We start from the raw sequence: 12,591 nt of genomic DNA, 5'->3' as shown, positions 1-12,591 counted from the left end.
TTTTTCCTTTCCAGTCACCTTTCTCACTCACTATGTGTTAATAGACCTCTCTGCACTGAATCATACTTGTTATTAATCTCTGTCTCTCTTCCACAGCATGTCTTTATCCTGTCTTCCTTCTCTCACCCCAACTGGTTGCAGCAGATGGCCGCCCCTCCCTGAGCCTGGTTCTGCCGGAGGTTTCTTCCTGTTAAAAGGGAGTTTTTCCTTAACACTGTCGCTAAAGTGCTTGCTTATATGGAATAATATGTTTGTTGTGTTTTTCTCTGTATGTATAATTGTAAAATCGAACTTACAATATAAAGCGCCTTGAGGTGACTGTTGTTGTGATTTGGCGCTGTATAAATAGAATAGAATAGAATAGAATAGAATAGAATAGAATAGAATAGAATAGAATAGAATAATGTACTTCAGACCGGGAGATTGGCAAAATGTATAAATAGGATGGCGATTAGGGGAATTGGAGACAGCTGCATAACACAGCAGGGATACATTGGGAATAAGAAGACAGTGGAAGTGAGACTCAACACAAGAAAGAGACAAGAGGCCAGCAAACTAAAACACAGACTAAGACACACGAGCTTGACACAGACAAAACCATAAACAGACATGAAGACAAGACTGGCTTTAACACTAGAGTATTTTCACAAGTGTTCCATCCACTTGTGGAAACTGAAGAAGAACTACACTAAAAAGTAATATGGAACTGAAAACAAAAGAATACATAATGTAAACATATCATCAAATAATCCAGGACTCACAAACAATGATATGATGGTCAGAACTATAAAGAACAAAACTGAGAAATGCTCGGTAAACTGACCAAGGACTATGTCATCATGTCATTTTTTAATATCATAGTTAATGTGTCCTGATTTGTAGATAGTGCCATCTTACAAATACCAGGAAATCCAACTGGGTGACAAGCCAGAGTTGTCTGCCCACACACCCACTGACTAGAAAAAGGGTCCAGGACTCTTCAAGCTGGGATACAGGCATAATAGAAAAAGATGTAAACAGACTGAAGGTCATCAGGAATGTATAGTCTGTTGTTGCTGCTGCTGTCAGACTTTTTAATTCATCCACTTGTGTCAGACACATATTGAACAGGAATAAACATGACTCACTGCCCTCTCTCAGTTTGTATACCACAATGTTTGCTTAGACACCTGTATGCTTATATTGTTTATTATATCCCAGAAACATTAAGGTTAAAACTTGTGTTCCTATGTCTATATATAAGTTTATTTTCATATCTCTATATTAATCTATTTATAGCTCCATTCCCTCACTTCATTTTATACAATTGCTTTGTTCCTGCATGAGAGCTATTTAAAGTGGTTTCACACACAGTGCCTCCAGATGAATACAGAGTAGTTTTGGACAGCAGAGGCTGGAGAATGGTATTGCTCTCTGTGTGAAAAATAACTACTTATTTGAAATGAAGACGAATGTATGTTGTCAAGGCAAAAAAGTTTTTTCTATTAAACAGTACATTGCACAATGACTGAAAATGCAACGTACTGTTTATAGAGCGATCATGGCTCAAGAATTGGCAGTTCGTCTTGTAACTGGAAGGTTGCCGGTTCGAGCCCTGGCTCCCACAGTCTCGGTCGTTGTGTCCTTGGGCAAGACACTTCACCTACTGGTGATGGCCAGAGGGGCCGATGGCGCGATATGGCAGCCTTGCTTCTGTCAGTCTGCCCCAGGGCAGCTGTGGCTACAACTGTAGCTTGCCTCCACCCGTGTGTGAATGAATAGTGGAATTGTAAAGCGCTTTGAGGGTCTCGAAAAGCGCTATATAAATGCAATCCATTATTATTATAAGATAGGGGAAACCTGCAGTCAGCTGAGACCGCAGAAGTCACTTGGATGAGTGACGAAACTTTTCTCCCATTGAAAACACTACGTCCAGATGAACAGAATCAAACTTTAGGGATTTAATTACCTGGATGATTGAGCATGCATCAAGACATTCTCCGTGTTGTTTCTGAATTCTTTGTCTCCTTATGAATAATGTATATAATTTTCAATAATTTCATGTAAATTTAAGTCTTATTAATAGAAACCGAGGAAAGAATGTAATTTGTTTTTACACTTCTTGATACTTGGATATGGGGATTAATAGGTAGTTATTTATATCTTTTCATTATTTTCTGTATTTCAAACTGTAAATTAAGCTTGTTTGGTTATATTTTTTATTCCATTCTTGTAATTTTTCATGCTTGTACTTTTAATACATTTTTGATAACATAAAAATAAATTCTGAGAGATACCTGCATTGTGTGTTACATTGGTAAAGTATAATATATTGCATTAGAAACTTTCACAGGATCAGTTCTGGACTATATCAAGTTCTGTATTGCAAATGTGACTGTGGACAAAAGCATTCAGGTTTTCCCAAACCAAAAACCCTGGATGACCAGCGAGGTGCACTCACTCCTCAAAGCCCGTGATGCCAACTTTATATCTATTGACAGAGCTCTGTACAGGTCTGCTCGAACTGACCTGAAAAGGGGTCCCACCTGTCCAGCAACATCACACGAGAGGTGTGGCAGGGAATAATAGACATCATAAACCACAGAGGCAGCACTGCGAAAACAGAAAACCTGAGTGTGCAGCTGGCAGAGGAAATAAACCGCTTCTTCGCCCGCTTTGAAACACCACAACAGCAGCATTCATCTGCCTCAGCCCTGCTCCCATCCTCATCCTCACCTGGTTCCTGCACTGCTCCACTCACTGTAACGGAGCACGATGTCAGATGTGTGCTCCTAGCAGTGAACCCCAGGAAGGCGGCCGGTCCAGACGGAATACGTGGTAAAGTGCTAAGAGCGTGTGCCCACCAGCTCACCCTCATCTTCACCAGAATCTTCAACCTCTCACTGGATCAGGCAGCCATCCCATCCTGTCTAAAATCAGTCACAATCATCCCAGTGCCGAAGAAGTCTCCCATCACCAGCCTGAATGAATTACCGCCCTGTGGCCCTCACAATCATGAAATGCTTTGAGAGACTAGTCCTTCAGCACACCAAGGATTACCTCCCCCCAGAATTCGACCCCCACCAGTTTGCATACCACGCAAACAGATCCACAGAAGACGCCATCACCCTCCACTCGGCGCTGAGTCACCTAGAACAGCGGCAGAGCTACGTCAGAATGCTCTTCGTGGACTACAGCTCAGCCTTTAATGCAATCATCCCAGACATCCTCTGCTGACCTTCCACCACTCGCCCATTGAGAGCCTGCTAAGTTATTGCATCACAGTATGGTACGGCAGCTGCACTAAGGCGGATAGAGCCAGCCCACCAGCATGTTTGCACTGAGTAGGAGATGCTCTGTATCTCACTGTACAACTGTATAGTGACAAAGGTATTCGATTCTATTCTAAAAATTGCTATAAACAGAGGAACCCAAACTGATGAAAAATGGCGAATATTTTTTTTCAAATGACTATTTTTAGTGCATTTTTGATATAGAAGCAGAATGACAGAATGTTAAAAGAAGTTACTTTTAGTCACTCTAAGCTGGGCATTGTGTTCTCTGGCTGTTCAAAGCCATGGAACTTTAGACTTTCCAAGCAAATAATGATGGCCATACTGATGTTCTTTTCAGTACATTTTACTTTATGTTCATTTTCATTTTTATGATGTCTCTATTTTTACATAATTCCTCCCACATAGCAAAATTGGTATGGCCTGGATCTGTCCCACACAATGTGCTTACACATGGCCCGCATACTGCAAAGAATGACGGCCTTTTGGTGGCCCAGATCTGGTTTACCAGAGGTGGCCCACACATGGGCCAGCTGCAGACACCCTGCTGGCCCTGTGCTGGCCCAGAACAGTTTCAGCTCTGGCCCCAGATGTCAGCCTAATGTGTACCTTAATCAAGCCATGTAATAACAACATGTGCTGGAACATAATAGTGCAAAAGTAACATGAAGAAACTCTGTTCAGAGAGTGAATGGACTGATTCATATATACCGCTTTTTTACTCTCCCATATTACTCAAAGTGCTCTATACAACATGTCACATTCACCCAATTTCTCTAAACTGAGTGTTTCCTAACTACATTCACACTCTTGACACGCAGACTGGAGGAGCCAGGGATTGAACCACTAACCTTCTGATGAGTAAGTGACCTGCCCTACCTCCTGAGCTACAGCTACCAGGTGGTAAACATGAGTAAACCCTCACTATGTTTTGGATAAAGTGTACACTCACAAACTTGACAAACCTGCATGTGAAACGTTGGCTACCATAGCAGTATAGTATTGCAACATGGCATTTGTGTCTTCTAACTAAAACAGGAAAATAGGAACATAAATAGTGCCATCATTGCCAGACCCGGCCCACATGTGGTTGACATACACCCTGCCATGACGCCAGTCAGTCAGAAGTGCCAGCTTGATGCCGGATCCAGGGAAGACCTGTTTTCTATGAGCCTGGGCCACATAAACCAAACCACAATCGGGCCAGATGTGGCATGCCATCACATAAACAGGGCCATCTACGGCAGGCCTGGCCCATATCTGGATGACATACCACTTACCATGCCAGAAGTCAGCCAGCAGTGCCGGCTTGACACCAGATCCAGGCAAGACCTGTCTGCTATGTGGGATGACTTGTTCTTTTGGCGTTTTAGTTGTGGATTATGTCTGGGCTGTGTCTCTTGCCCTTTCAGTATAATATTGTTTTCTTGTGCTTCTAAGTGTCCCCTTGTTTCCACTATGTTTCTTTTTAGGTTATGTATTATGGGTTAGGGATATTTTGTATGTTGTTTTTGTTTAATAAAACCGCTTTTTGGACTATTCCCTGATGTGCCTGAGTTCTGTTATTTAGTGTCACTTTGAAAGGCACACAGTCAGCCTTGACATATAATTGTTCTTTCAATTTTTGATAAAGATTACAGTGGATTGAGATGTAACTTGGCCCAGAGGTACAGTAGGTCGCCCAGAGGAAGAATGTTGAAAGTTGGACATCAACTACTAAGGCTGATTTTTAATGAAGTTTTGAAAATGACATAATTATAGTTTATTAACTGTATTGCATTGGATACAAGTTTCCTGTAATTTCTGAGGAATATTACAGTGAATCTGTCTGAAACTTGGCACAGAGGTACAGTAGGTGTCCCAGAGGAGGGATGTGTTGAAAGTGGGACCTCAACTACTAAGGATGATTTTTAATGAATTTTTGAAATTGACATAATTCTATTGTATTGACTGTATTGCATTGAATACAAGTTTGCTTTAATATCTGAGGAATTCTACAGTAAATCTGGCTGAAACGTGGCACAGAGGTACAGTAGGTGTCCCAGAGGAGGGATGTGTTGAAAGTTGGACATCAACTACTAAGGCTGATTTTTAATGAATTTTTGAATATGCAACCAGACTGTCACTTTGGTTGTATTGGGGCTTTCACCCCAACCGGTCGCAGCAGATGGCCCCGCCCCTCCCTGAGCCTGGTTCTGCCGGAGGTTTCTTCCTGTTAAAAGGGAGTTTTTCCTTCCCACTGTCGCCAAAGTGCTTGCTCATAGGGGGTCATATGATTGTTGGGTTTTTCTCTGTATTTATTATTGTGCGATCTATTGTACAATATAAAGCGCCTTGAGGCGACATTTGTTGTGATTTGGCGCTATATAAATAAAATTGAATTGAATTGAATTCCATTGCAATTTGTGTGCGCGCGCGCGGGTCTAGGCTTTCAATCGGGATATAAAGCGAAAAGGCGCTACTGTAAAGACTGGTGTAAAAGCGCAAGGAAATTTATGCGGCGGAGAAGAAGCGGCTGGCTTGACCGCGGCTCACAAATGACGGCTCACTTGACCGCGGTTGAAATACGCCGACAACACTGAGAGTAACATCCTCCTCTCTGCTCCTCAGTGCTCTCTGGTCGCTATGGTAACGCATAAATATTTCTTTCAAAATAAGACGCACAACTACAACACGTGAAAGACGCAGGTAGGGATGGGTATCGAAAACCGGTTCTTGTTGAGAACCGGTTCCCACTGTTTCAATTCCTTGGAATCGTTTGCCATTTTTCCAAACGATTCCCTTATCGATTCCAGTCGCCCCGAATGACGTCACCACGTTGCGGAGCGTCGGAGCGTACCTGGCAGGAAACACGGCGCCTAAGCGGCTCAAACGCTTAAAAGTTTGTTTATACTAGATATTTCATTAAGGGAGGAAACACTACGAATATGCAAAAGCATTTGCTCACAAAACACGCGATGAATTTAAATGAATGTCTTTAATTCCGCTCCGGACTCGTGAATCTCAACCCAGCAGCAGCAGCGGTAACGTTTAACGCCCTCTCCGTTAATGCCGCAGGTAAATAATCAACTAACAGTGCATATTATGTTAGCGCGATCTGCTTTATTACAAAACCTGCCATTGTGCATTTAGGTGACCATGATGAGACGGACAGACAGAGTCTGGCTGGCGCTCGCTGGCAGTTGTCGCTGCAGTCTACCGGTAGCGTCTCTTTTCAGGCCCGCATGTCACCAAGCAGTGACTAGTTTGTGGTCAAAACCTTGCAGCCATTTGCCACAGCAGATGGTAAGTGAATGTGTTTAATTGTAGGCAGGGACATTACTGGATATTCTTGTGTAATTGCTACAGAATAATTTATGTTATACTTTGTTAATGCTACAGAATAATTTATGTTATGTTAAGAATATTTATTTTACATTTACAATTTTTTTTCCTGGGGACCCTGTGACATCCCATTGAAGAGCCGTAGGCTGTGGATCTCTTAAGATCTCACTGTTGGGTTTGTAAGGCCATGTTACTCCTAAATTTCTATCTTGTTCAAAGAGAAGATATAAAACAGTTCTAAGCTAATCGACCTTAGTGTTCTCCTTTTTAAAAACAAGAATCAATAAGAGAATCGATAAAGAATCGAATCGTTAAACAGAATCGAAAATGGGATCGGAATCGTTAAAATCTTATCAATACCCATCCCTAGACGCAGGGCAACCGAGTTAACGATAAAAACCCTGAAAACCATGAATTTCACACCCGAGCCTTAACTCTCGCAGCCCGGTACCAAACGACTCACGGACCGGTCCATGGCCCGGGTGTTGAGGACCACAGATTTATATCACGAAACTCAACAAAGAGTCCAGATCAAGGGCGTAGATTTGGTTGTGGCATTGGTGGGGATGGATAATTCAACCACCGAACCCAGACATGGTCTACTGGTGCCCCACACAACAACTCAATGTCCACTATGTGAAGGAGACAAACACATGCCTTCTCCTCTCGTTAACTGAGATAAACTGCTGGCATATTTGTTGTACATCTATACTGTCCAGTCTCTCCTGGTGGACATGACATACAGCAGCATTGTTTAATCTCATTTGAGTCATTGTTGACCTTGCCCTGTTTTTAAGTCTTCTGAGGGCACTGAAGCTTCTTTCAGCCTCAGCCGAGGATACTGGGATGACTAAAAGCAGCCTGACAAGGCTTTCAACTTGATCAAACAGACCCCTCACCTCCACCGGCATTCCCCTAATGATAGTAGACACTTCTGTACTAGATGTAAAGGTATATTTGGATCTGAACATGGCTAGCTGAACCTTTAGACTGTCTGTTAATTTCTGGGTAACGATCACGATAATGCCATCCACCTCTCCAGTGAGCAGAATTTCCTCCAGTTTCTGTAAGACACCTAGATCTGGCTGGTTGAACCTCTCCTGAAACTGAACATCAACACTATCCAGCACTTTGTAAAACTCTGCTCTGTAATGCTCTTCAGGTGACTTGGGAGTGTGCTGGCTAGCCCCGCCAGCATATCGTTTTGGTGGCCGTCTCTGGTGAGGAATCTGAATGGGCTCAATACCAAGGGAGTCCACCATTTTTGCTGCTTTGTCAAACGTCTGATGGAATCTTTCTTCATTTCTTTTGAACTGTAGAGTGGATCTGACACACTCTATTGAGCATCTCATTCCTGCAATGGTTGCAGTCCGTTTTTGCAGGGACTTGTTCAGACTAGAGATGGACCGATCCGATATTAGGTATCGGTATCGGTCCGATACTGACGTAAATTACTGGATCGGATATCGGCGAGAAATAAAAAATGTAATCCGATCCATTAAATATCAAAAAAGCACCTCTCAAAACTTGCAACACAGCGTAACTCGGCTCATAACCGTAGCAGGTCGGAGCAGTATGCCTCACGTGATAGAGCGGCTGTGTGTATTTGTAGCCTCACTAGCAAACCAGCATTTCATCTCCGAGGAAGTTATCCCAGAGAGAAGTAAAGCACGTGTGTAAGTTCATCTCTGAATGTTTGTAAAGCGTACCTGCGTTAAGCTTAACAACCGATATATGGAGCGACTGCCTCTCGCTCTCTCCCTCTCCTGCCGCTACTTCATGAAACTCCTTAATGATCAGCTGATCGGCTTTTCTGTCGCGAGTCCGTCTCTCTTGTTTGTTTTTGGCCCACTTTGCACCACAAGGAGGAAAACAGCAGCTGAACAACAGCAGCGAGTTTAACCTTGATAAGCTGTTGTTAGAATTTATTTAATATTACTTTCCACACCAGGATCGTTTTCACGTAGCTGACGGCTGGTAACTGTGCAGGGGCGGATCTAGCAAAGTTTAGCCAGGGGGCCGATAGGGCATTAAAAGGAAAAGGGGCACAAAGACATACTTTTCTTTCTTATTCTCATTTAAAATGTCGAGCTTGTAATAAATAATTATCTGAATCTTACACCCAAAGTTTTAATCTGATGTAAAATGTATAGAAGTCCATTACTGTATATAGTAACTGTTAAATGTCTAATATACCCCAGTAAGCTATAGTACTTTTTCCTTTGGGAAGATACCATCTGTGAATTCTGCAATTCTGTAGTAGAAAGATGTTGAATCTATTTAATTATTCTTGAAAAATAATTTATTTCTGTGCCTTTTTTTCCACACTGCATCAAATTAAAGTTGATTATGTCGATTAAGCATCATGAAATGGAGGGTGGGCGGTGGTTCCCTATATTTTTTTTGTTGGGAGTTTGCAACCCTATTAGTTAGGTTGCTTAATATTTCTGCTAAGTACTCTTTAAAATACCAGAATAGGGAGGATGGAGTAGGTTTAAGCTTATTGGATTGATCAGTATTGCTGAACTATGAAATATTTTGGGTGCAGTGTATTTTTTACATACAGGTATAACAGAATAGCTTTAGTGTTGTTGTTTATTTAAACTTGAGTATGAACTTATACAAAATGCAGCAAGATATTAAAAAAAACAGTTTTATTGATTAAAAAAAACACATTATATCGGATTAATATCGGTATCGGCAGATATCCAAATTTATAATATCGGTATCGGTATCGGACATAAAAAAGTGGTATCGTGCCATCTCTAGTTCAGACATTCTAGCTCCTCAGTAACTTCCAATGCCATAAGAAGTCCAAGCACTGTTTTGCCCTTTTCAAACCTCTCATGCAATCCATTTGCCCTAGCACTTGTGCTAGATCCAGCTGCTGCCATCTCCTCTAAACTAGTCAAAATACTGTCATACTGAGACAGCACTGCTTTGATAGCAGTTCCCCTTACAGTCCACCTGGTTGGGCAGAGAGGTCTGAGTGATACTGATGGTCCCTCTGAATCTGCTGCAACTGCTGAAAACATAGCTTTGAATCTTCCAGACTGTTTGCATAATGACCCCAGATCATGTACCCACTCTAAAGCATCACGTATTACAGAACTAGCCTGACATGCAGCCTGTGTAATTAAATTCAGGCAGTGAGGCCCACAATGCACGTACAATGCCAGTGGCTGTTGTTTCTTCACTTCTGCCTGAGCACCTGAATAAACTCCTGGCATGTTCGCAGCACCATCATAGGTCTGACCTCTTAAACGTGACATCGGCAAATTCAGCCTCAAAAGCACATCCACAGCTGTTCTAGCTATCTCCACTCCAGTAGTTCCTGAAACCTCATATAAACCTACAAAAACTTCATGTGGAACCAGGTCCTCATCCACATTTCTAAAACATATGGACTCTTGCTCTCTTCCTGTGATATCTTGAGTACCATCTATAATGATAGAGAACTGCAGGACAGATAGAGACTGGATAGTTTGTGCAATATAAAAACAAAGAATTCCCTTCACTGCATGGCTATAATGAAGCCGTGGATACTCTTTGTACCACCTCTCTTGAAAATGCAGGACCCTACTGGACAATGTTTGAACTGGGATGCATTTAGGGTTAGGCTGGTTTGGCTTATTGTCCGAAATATCTTCACTTGTACTCTGTTCTTCATTGTTGTGACCTTCACTGCCACTCTCCCTGCCGCTGTCCCTGTTGCTCTCCCTGTCGCTTGCTACAGGTGTACTGGTTTCCTTAGAAATAGACCACATCATACAATTAGCTATACTGTAACACTGGTCATATGACAATACATAGCTTATGTAACTTCATGAGAACAGAGAACCACTTACTGTAGATAGATTACAGTGGATATAAAAAGTCGACACACATGTTCAAATGCCAGTTTTTTGTCATTTAAAAAAATGACAGCAAGTCAAATAATTTCACAACTTTCTCCACCTTTAATGTGGCCTATTACAGTATGTGTAACAATTGAGTTTAACATCCAGGCATCCATGAAAATGGAATTTATGACATTTAATGGCGTTAGAAGTTAGAAGCTAGCGAGCTAACTTCCTGCTATCTAAATACAATATAGCATGTCCTGACTGCGGGATTTTGGAAACAAATTCAAATGTACAGCTCTGCTATCACTTCCAACATAAATGAAGACAGAAAACTAAACAGCAGTGACGTTTGTAAGGTTACTGAAGTTTGGCTAGCTGGTATATAATGATGTGCTACGTGACCGCTAGTGACACAGCTATGTTAGCATAACATAAACAAGCTAACATTTTTTCCACTCGATAAAAGTTAACGTGAGTGTTCTCGGTGGTCAGGAACAAATGTAATCGCATGGCAGGATGCTGTAAAAGGACTAAACTTCAGCCAGGAGAACAAGTGAGATAATCCATCCACAATACGAGGTTAGTCATTCATATACTGCTGCATGGGCTGTGCTGTAGTTATATCGTAAGGTTTTAAAAACTGAGCTTAAATAAATGATTAGCAGTAATAAAAGCCGAGGGAGGTCAACAGTGATCACTGACTGTTTTAGGAGCTTTTTGAGATTAAACAGAAGAAAATACAAAACATTAAACATGTTAACAACACAAAAGCCATATTAAACGCAGACTACTTTAGGCCCGGAAGTAGGATTCGTCACGTCATCACTGAACAACCGGATACCAATCAGTGTTGGCACAAAACCTTCGGCCTTCTGTTAGAAAGCAGATGATAAGGAGGAACTTGATCTTTCAGCACAGCAATGACCCAAAGCACACATCCAGAACAACAACAGAATGGCTTCACCAGAATAAGACTGAGGTTTTGGAAGAGACCAGACATGAATCCCATCCAACATCTGTTGGGTGATCTGCAGAGGGCTGTGCACAGGAGATGTCCTCGCAATCTGTCCGATTTGGAGGGTTTTTTTTGCAAAGAAGAGTAGGCAAATATTGCCACATCAAGATGTGCCACGCTGATAGGTTGCTACCCAAAAAGACTAATTAGTGTGATAAAAGGCAAAGGTGCCGCAAAAAAGTATTAGTTTAAGGGTGTGCATATTTGTGCAACCAGGTTATTTTAAGTTTTTTATTTTTTTTTTCTCCCCCCTTTAAAGGTTTCTGTTTGTTTTTCAGGTGCATTGTCACATAAAGGTGGAAGAAGTTTTGGAACTATTTAACTTGCTGTCATTTTTTTACATGACAAAAACCTGGCATTTGAACATGGGTGTGTAGATTTTTTTATAGCCACTGTACATGTGTTTTATCCTCAGATTAAAATTATTATTATGTGCTTGATGTGCCTCCCCTTTGACCCTGGCTCTTCCCCTCTGACTGTACTAGGACATATTACCACCTGATAAAATAACACATTGATTCGTGCCATATAAAAAGTGAGACTTGTCAATTCAGATTCTTTGTCAAATAATAATAATAATAATACATTTTATTTGAAAGCGCCTTTTAAAACACTCAAGGTCACTGTACACAGTAGAGTAAAAAGCAACATGAAAGCAAAGAGTTTACACAATCATAAAACATAAACAAATTTAAAATAGCCAAATGGAGAGGTTATGTGGGATAAGCTATTTTGAACAAGTGGGTTTTGAGTTGGGACTTAAAGAGAGAGAAGGTAGAGATATTTCTTAAATCAGGAGGTAGGGAATTCCAAATAGACACTAATGAATCAATTTACATCAGGAGCCTAACAACTGTCATGACAATACTAGTTAATCTATAGCACCAAATCATCAGTCAGTCACCTGTGACCTTGCCTCTTCACCTCTGTCCGAGCTACAACATGGCAGAGCTGCCTCTGTCACCTGATAAATAACAGTGAGACATTCCAAATACATGCAGTCACACATGTGCTTCGAATAGAGTAATGAACCAACAAGTCATCATCCAATTTCACCTGTGATCTTGTGTCACCATTTCTCTCTGAGCTTTGTGTTGGTTCTTCTGTCACCTGACAAATAGGACATACATGACAA

Source organism: Oreochromis aureus, linkage group 4 (genome assembly GCF_013358895.1).
Source record: "Oreochromis aureus strain Israel breed Guangdong linkage group 4, ZZ_aureus, whole genome shotgun sequence".
NCBI classification, from domain to species: domain Eukaryota; kingdom Metazoa; phylum Chordata; class Actinopteri; order Cichliformes; family Cichlidae; genus Oreochromis; species Oreochromis aureus.
This window is presented reverse-complemented; position numbering follows the sequence as displayed.